The sequence below is a fragment of the Pongo pygmaeus genome, chromosome 9, assembly GCF_028885625.2.
Source record: "Pongo pygmaeus isolate AG05252 chromosome 9, NHGRI_mPonPyg2-v2.0_pri, whole genome shotgun sequence".
NCBI lineage: Eukaryota > Metazoa > Chordata > Mammalia > Primates > Hominidae > Pongo > Pongo pygmaeus.
The window spans coordinates 10,208,642-10,217,556 of record NC_072382.2 but is presented as its reverse complement, the minus strand read 5'-3'; positions in this window follow the sequence as shown (position 1 = coordinate 10,217,556).

Sequence of the window (8,915 nt, the reverse complement as noted above, 5' to 3'; positions counted from 1 at the left end):
ATTTTATATTTTTCCATAGGTTATTGGGGAACAGGCGGTGTTTGGTTACATGAGTAGGTTCTTTAGTGGTGATTTGTGAGATTTTGGTGTACCCATCACCCAAGCAGTATACACTGCACCCTATTTGCAGTCTTTTATCCCACGCCCCCCCACCCATCCCCCCAGGTCCCCAAAGTCCATTGTATCATTCTTATGCCTTTGTGTCCTCATAGCTTAGCTGCCACATATCAGTGAGAACATACGATGTTTGGTTTTCCATTCCTGAGTTACTTCACTTAGAATAATTTTCTCCAAACTCATCCAAGTCGCTGCGAATGCCATTAATTCATTCCTTTTTATGGCTGAGTAGTAGTTCCCTTTTGGGTTTTTATGGAAGCTTCATTACATAGGCATGATTGATTAAATTATTGGCCATTGGCCATTTAACCTTCAGCCCCTCTCTCTTCCCCAGAGGTTGGTGGGGGACAAGATGAAAGTCCTAATCATCTAATCCTGCTTTGGTCTTTCTTGTGACCAGCCACCATCCTGAAGCTACACAGGGGCTGTCAGACATCAGTGAATTCATTAGCTACAAAAGACACTCATCACTTTGAAAATTCCAAGAATTTTAAGAGTTGTGTGCCAGGAAAAGACCAAATATATATTTCACAAGATCACAGATGGGAACCTGTAAACCCTATCCCACTTTAGGCTAGGACCCAAAGGGCTACACCAAAGGAAATAGAATAATCTTAGCTTTTCATCATCTGGACAGCTCAGAAAATCTGAAGCCCTGAATTTATATTAAGGTGATTTTAGACCGGGCATGGTGGAATCATGCCTGTGATCCCAGCACTTTGGGAGGCCCAGGAGGGAGGATCACTTGAGCCCAGGAGTTTGAGACCAGCCTGGACAACATGGTGAGACCTGCTCTCTACAAAAAATATTTTTAAAAAATTAGCCAGGCATAGTGGTGTGCACCTGTGGTCCCAGATACTAGGGAGGCTGAAGTAGGATTGCTTGAGCTGAGGAGGTAGAGGCTGCAGTGAGCCCTGAGCCCTGATCATGACCCTGCACTCCAGCCTGGGCAACAGAGTGAGACCCTGTCTCCAAAAAAAAAAAAAAAAAAACAAGAAAAAGAAGAAGAGATGATTCTAGATCGTTATTATCCTCAGTGCCTGGAAAAAAGAAAAGGAAAAGAAATATTATCTTTAAAGGAGAATTACTTCCCTCAGGTCTCAAGTGTTTTCTACAATTAATTTTTTTTCTTTTTAGACGGAGTCCCCTTCTGTTTCCAGTCTGGAGTGCAGTGGTGTGATCTTGGCTTACTGCAATCTCCGCCTCCTGGGTTCAAACGATACCCCTGCCTCAGCCTCCCGAGTAGCTGGGACTACAGGTGCGCACCACCACGCCCGGCTACTTTTTTTTTTTTTTTTTTTTGAGACCAAGTCTTGCTCTGTTGTCCAGTCTGGAGTGCAGTGGCGTGAGCTTGGCTTACTGCAATCTCCACCTCCTGGATTCAAACAATACCCCTGCCTCAGCCTCCCGAGTAGCTGGGACTACAGGTGCGCACCACCACGCCCGGCTACTTTTTTTTTTTTTTTTTTTGAGACCAAGTCTTGCCCTGTTGTCCAGGCTGGAGTGCAGCGGCGCGATCTTAGCTCACTGCAAGCTCCGCCTCCCGGGTTCACGCCATTCTCCTGCCTCAGCCTCCCGAGTAGCTGGTACTACAGGCGCCCGCCACCAAGCCCAGCTAATTTTTTTGAATTTTTAGTAGAGAGGGGGTTTCACTGTGTTAGCCAGCATGGTCTCAATCTCCTGACCTCGTGATCCACCTGCCTCAGCCTCCCAAAGTGTTGGGATTATAGGCATGAACCACCGCACCTGGCCTAATTTTTTGTATTTTAGTGGAGACAGGGTTTCACCATATTGGCCAGGATGGTCTCGTTCTCCTGACCTCATGATCTGCCCACCTCAGCCTCCCAAAGTTATGGGATTACAGGCGTGAGCCACTGCGCACGGCCTCTACAGTTAATTTTTTAAACAGTTATCAGGCCAGACATGATGGTTCACACTTGTAGTCTCAGCACTTTGGGAAGCCGAAGTGGGTGGATCACTTGAGGCCAGGAGTTCGAGACCAGCCTGGCCAACATGGCGAAACCCCATCTCTACTAAAAATACAAAAATTAGCCAGATGTGGTGGTGGCCACCTGTAATCCCAGCTACTCGGGAGGCTGAGGCAGGAGAATCGCTTGAACCTGGAAGGTGGGGGTTGCAGTGAGCAGACATAGAGTCACTGAACTCTAGCCTGGGAGACAGCAAAACTCTGTCTCAAAATAAAATAAAATAAAATAAAATAAGGTATCAGCTACACATTTCCAAATAATCAGATGCATGAAGAGACACTTAGAGCAAGAACGAGCACAAACAGTAACAGAGGGACACAATATTCAATATACTATAAAAACTGTAGACTATGGAATAATTATGTTTACTATGTTCAAGGAAATACATGCTATGCTTGAATTTTTTGGCCAAAAATGAAAAAGCAGCAGCAGCAAAACCTGACATAGCAGCTTTGACAAAGAACCAAATAGAAATTCTAGAACTAAAAATAACTAAAATTAGGAATTCCACTGAATTCCTAATTTCTAAGATAGGAATTCAATTATTAGTTTATTATACATAGCTATAGAGAGAACTAGTGAACTGGAATATAGGTCAGAATAAACTGGAAAATAAAGCATGAAGAAACAAAACCACTCTGTCTCTTGTCTCTCAGAAGAGAGATGAAAAGATCTAATCTGTTTCATTAGAGCCTCAGAAGAGTGGCTGGAGGAAATGGTGCAGAGGCATTTGGAAAGATTACGGCTGAGATTTCTCTGGATTTGAGGGAGAACTAACGTTAATACTCATAGATGAGTTAATACTCATAGATTCAAGAGGCCCACGAATACCAAGTAGGATAAATAAAGAGAAGGAGAAAGTAATTGCAGCTTTGGCTGCCTCACAGAGAAGCCACCACTGTCCCTGTCATGATGATGAAATTCCAAGAGGCACCACATCAGCCCCCGCCCCACTGTGACCCTCGCCCAGACCACATGGATGGAGGAAACTGAGTCATGGTGTCAGGGAGCCATACACTGGTCACTGCCCAAGAGCTACCTTTGAATCCTCGTTTTGAAAGTGAAATTGCATAATTTTCACTCCATGTACTCTGGAGCCTATGTATAAGAAACTAAACTTTAGAAGCAAGGAGATAGGACAAGAGGAAAGGCAGTCAACTTGGCCACCATACTGGTGACAAAGGTGTGCACCAATGGGAGGGGAGCTGGGGTAATGATTCAGCCTGGAAAGGTGAGCAGAACCAGAGGGAAGGCACGAGGATGACCCATCAGGACCAGGTGGAAAATTCCACTGGGATCTGTGCAGTCCCTACACCCAGCCTCCCGCAACCGTCCTCAACCTATCAGCCCCACAATCCCATTCTACCACAAAGATTACTGTGGTAGAATCTTTACTGTCCTGAAATGAAATTCAGAGATACATTTTTAGACCTCACTATAATTCCCTGACAGTAATAAAGAAGAAATAAAGATAACTTAAATAAAGTAATCTGTATTATAATAGATAAATGTCCAAGCACAACTCCACTAGGAGACATGGTCTTCCAAATGGGTGACTAAGTCTTGATAAAAATTGGAACAAAACAAAGTACAATCTCATTTCACATGATAGTTGAAAACTTCAGGGTTCAGTTAAAAATATATATAATATAAAATATAACCTATTATATTTTTATATATAATAAAATAATATTAGGTTTTAGGTCCTGAATGATTATAAACAAGGTATTGTAATAAAATTTAATTTTGAAATTATGAGACTTCTCTAGCATTTCGGAATAACTTTAAAATGATTTTAAATGATTTTAAATGCAGTCCAGTGGACATTCAGAAGTTGTGCGGGATATGGATGAATCTTGGTGGTGTGGGACCATCTTGCCCACTGTGGAACATTTTAAGTCCCCACCCCAGTTTTTGCAGATGCCAACAGTTTCCTCATCCAGTCACTGTGATACGAAATGCCTCCAGAAGTCTCCAAACCTATTCCGGGTTCTGCCCGTGTTGGGGGCTCCTGGTTTAGGGTGTGGGCTGGGGCTGGCACTGTGGGTGGACACTTGTTCCTCTGACTGCCTGCTGGCCTCACCACCCCTGTGGGCCACAGCCTTTGAAAGAACAGTCCTCATTGGCTTTTTCTTCAAACACGACCCTGGGGATGGCTTTAGTAGCTCCTGGAATGGGAAATCTTAGCCCCGTCTATGGTCAGGTGTCTCCCCAGCTCACTGAAGAAGAATGTGAAGGGAGAAAGGCTGAGAAGGGCCCCATTAAAGGTGGAAGAATCGCTTCCTCACCTTTCCCGGTGAGAGAAGATAAGCTTTGATTATTTGTCCATAAAACACACCCATAGCCAAGGCCTGGCATGGCGCACAGTGTGGGGAGCAGAGGATGGGGTCCTGCCCTCCTAGAGTGTACAGCCTGGGTGTGTGGGGGAGAGAGATAATAAACAAGGAAATAAATGGTTACGAGTGTCCCAACAGTCACAGGAAAGAACAAGTACTGTGTGTGGAAGAATAAACCAGAAGGACGCCACAAAGAAGGGACGGCTGGGGTGGGGGAGGCTACAAGAAGTTCCCACTCTGTCTTCAGAGCTTTGGGTGGGGGGCGGGTGCCCAGGCTATACTCATCCCTGAGGCTGTTGGTCTCCGGCCAACTTTAACGATGATTCAGGTCTCACTGGACGCACAAGGTATACGTCCTTTCATAAAGAATGCAGAGCAATGGAAGAGTGGGTGGATTCTTTAACAAAGAAATTGCAAAATTCCAGCAAAATACAACATTTTGGAAGGAAAATCCCTTAGAGGCTCCCCTTTGGTGGCATAGCATCATGGAAATGAACCGGAGAAGAAAGGAAACATTTAAAGAACATCCTAAGTTTTAAATTAGACCCAAATGCTGCAACCTCATCAAATAAACACCCAATCCACCAAATTCTAGCCCCACCAGGAGGAGTTAAGGAAGGAGCACTCTCTCAAAATGACACCCGGGGCCAGCCCTGTGATGGGCGGACTCAGGTCACGTGACCCCAACTGCGTCTTCAGGACTAATCTCTTGTGAGGCCCCTAAAGCGGTGCTCCCCAACCTTTTTAGCACCAGGGACTGGTTTGGCACCAGGAACTGGTTTGGAGGAAGGCACATTTTCCAGATGGTGGGGGATGGGGGTGGGGGTGGTTTTAGGATGATTCAAGGGCATTTCATTTATTGTGCACTTTATTTCTATTATTATTACATTGTAATATATAAGGAAGTAATTATACCACTCACCATAATGTAGAGTCAGTAGGAGCCCTGAGCTTGTTTTCCTGCAATGCGACGGCGACAGATCATTAGGCATTGGGTTCTCATAAGGAGAGCACAGCCTAGATCCCTTCTGTGCGCAGTTCGCAAGACAGTTCGTGCTCCTACGAGAATCTAATGCCGGCGCTGATCTGACTTGAGTGGCGCTCTGGTGGTCATGTGAGCAACGGGGAAGCGGCCATAAGTACAGATGAAGCTTCACTAGCTCACCAGCCGCTCATCTCCTGCTGTGTGGCTTGGTTCCTAACAGGCCATGGACTGGTACCAGTCTGTGGCCCAGGGACTGGGGACCTTTGCCCTAAAGGCTCCCGGGGCCGGCTGGGCCTGCTTGTGGGTAAGGGAGAGAGGACAGAAGCCTGTGCTGCTCAGGAGCCCACACCACATAATGTCCTGTGTCCCAGATCCTAAATTCCTGAAAAGGCTAAAGTAAAGGACGATATTAGAGGATATTGAAAGTTTTGTTCCACAACTCCAAAACTTCTTTTATTGCAAAAAGATTTCCTTTACCAAGCTTTGACATATATGTATATGTCAAATATATATATATATATTTTTTTGAAACAGGGTCTTACTCTGTCACCCAGGCTGGAGTACGGTGGCTCAATCTTTGTTCACTGCAGCCTCGAACTCCCAGGCTCAAGCCATCCTCCCACCTCAGCCTCCCAAGTAGCTGGGACCACAGACATGCTCCACTATGACTGGCTAATTTTTAAAATTTTTTGTGGAGACAAGGGTCTCCCTATGTTGCCCAGGCTGGTCTTGAACTCCTGACCTCAAGAGATCCTCTCGCTTCAGCCTCTGAAAGTACTGGGATTATAGGAGTGAGCCACCTTGCCCAGCTTAAAAATGCCTATTAAAGAAAATTTGGAAAACACATAAAAAGGGAAAAAGTTGATTCCATCTTTGTTTCCGTTTTGCCATCTGTCCAGTGCACTGGGATGTGGAATGCTAACCTCGTCTCCTCCTACTACCCATGACTCTGCCACCTCCCACCTGTCTTCCTGCTGTTCATCGACCACACCTCCCACCTTGCGACCTTTGCACTGCCTCTCTCCTCTGCTGGGATGCATTTTCCCAGAATCTGTGTGGCTGACTCCCTCACCACTGAGTCTTTACTCATACACGACCTTCTTGACGACACTGATCTTGACTGCCCCACTTGTGATTGCACTTCCGACCACTCCTGATCCCCTCCCAGCTACTCCGCTTAGTCTTGTTCCTATAGCATTTACCAGCTTCCTGCAAGCTAGGTAATTTACTTCCGGATTATGGTTATTTTCTATTCCCGTCTCCCCTGTTAGACTGTGTCTATGTTTACGTCAGCTCCACAGGCATAGAGATTTGTACCATTTTCTTCACAGGTATATCCCAAGCACCTGGAACAGTGCCTGTCACATACTAGGTGCTCAGTACATTTTTACTTGATGAATTAAATTAATGAAGCCTGGCTGATATTTATTGAGTACTTACTCTGTGCCAGGCATTGTTTCAAGTACTTTACATTTTCCCAACAACCCTTGGAGAAAGTTTTAATAAACCCATTTTACAAATAAGGAACCCTAGGCACAGAGAGGCTAAGCAACTTGTCTAAGATCACACAGCCAGTAAATGTCAGTGCCAGGATTTGAACCCAGGCAGTCTGACACCAGAGCTCATAGTCTCAATTGCAGTGAACACCACAGAGCCAGGCATGTTTTAGTGATCACTACATTTTAGTTGAATAAATGAATAAATAACTAAAAACCAAATATATCAAATAACATTCTAATTTCTCTGCCTAGAGAGCAATACCGGCCAACACATGATGTGACATTTTTCTTGACCCTCTCCCATGTGGATTACTTCCTTTTATATGGAGGATTGTGAGCCCTTTGAAGACCTGATGGAAGCTATCGGACAGTAGAAGACACAGAGTGTACATGCAGGTGAAATGTTGCATGCAGTTTTCAGGGGCTTCATGGACCTTCCCCATCACATTACAGTTCTGCAGAGAAACAGAACCAGCATGGGAGATCTGTGTCTATGTCTACGTCTGTGTCTGCATCTCCATCTCGCTCTATGTATGTGCGTCTGTGTCTGTCTGCGTCTGCGTCTGCGTCTGCATCTGGATCTGGGTCTGTGTCTGTGTCTGTGTCTATGTCTGTCTGCGTCTGTGTCTGCGTCTGCATCTGCGTCAGTCTGTGTCTGCATCTGTGTCTGTGTCTGCGTCTGTGCCTACGTCTGCGTCTGCATCTGCATCTATGTGTGTCTGCGTCTGCGTCTGTCTGTGTCTGTGTCTGTGTCTGCGTCTATGTCTGTGTCTATATCTGTGTCTGTATCTGTGTCTATGTCTGTGCCTGTGTCTGTGTCTGTGTCTGTGTCTATGTCTGCATCTATGTCTGTGTCTGTCTATGTCTGTGTCTATCTGTGTCTGTGTCTTTGTCTATGTCTGTATCTGTGTCTGTGTCTGTGTCTATGTCTGTATCTGTGTCTGTGTCTGTGTCTATGTCTGCGTCTATGTCTGTATCTGTGTCTGTGTCTGTGTCTATGTCTGCGTCTATGTCTGTATCTGTGTCTGTGCCTGTGTCTATGTCTGTGTCTGTGTCTATCTGTGTCTGTGTCTGTGCCTGTGTCTGTATCTGTGTCTGTGTCTGTGTCTATGTCTGTATCTGTGTCTGTGTCTGTGTCTATGTCTGCGTCTATGTCTGTATCTGTGTCTGTGCCTGTGTCTATGTCTGTGTCTGTGTCTATGTCTGCGTCTATGTCTGTATCTGTGTCTGTGTCTGTGTCTGTATCTGTATCTGTATCTGTGTCTGTGTCTGTGTCTGTATCTGTGTCTGTGTCTGTGTCTATGTCTGCGTCTATGTCTGTATCTGTGTCTGTGTCTGTGTCTGTATCTGTATCTGTGTCTGTGTCTGTGTCTGTATCTGTGTCTGTGTCTGTGTCTATGTCTGCGTCTATGTCTGTATCTGTGTCTGTGCCTGTGTCTATGTCTGTGTCTGTGTCTATGTCTGCGTCTATGTCTGTATCTGTGTCTGTGTCTGTGTCTGTATCTGTATCTGTGTCTGTGTCTGTGTCTATGTCTGTATCTGTGTCTGTGCCTGTGTCTATGTCTGTGTCTGTGTCTATGTCTGCGTCTATGTCTGTATCTGTGTCTGTGCCTGTGTCTGTATCTGTATCTGTGTCTGTGTCTATGTCTGTATCTGTGTCTGTGTCTGTGTCTATGTCTGCGTCTATGTCTGTATCTGTGTCTGTGCCTGTGTCTATGTCTGTGTCTGTGTCTATGTCTGCGTCTATGTCTGTATCTGTGTCTGTGCCTGTGTCTGTATCTGTATCTGTGTCTGTGTCTATGTCTGTGTCTGTGTCTATGTCTGCGTCTATGTCTGTATCTGTGTCTGTGCCTGTGTCTATGTCTGTGTCTGTGTCTATGTCTGCGTCTATGTCTGTATCTGTGTCTGTGCCTGTGTCTGTATCTGTATCTGTGTCTGTGTCTATGTCTGTGTCTGTGTCTGTGTCTGTGTCTATGTCTGCGTCTATGTC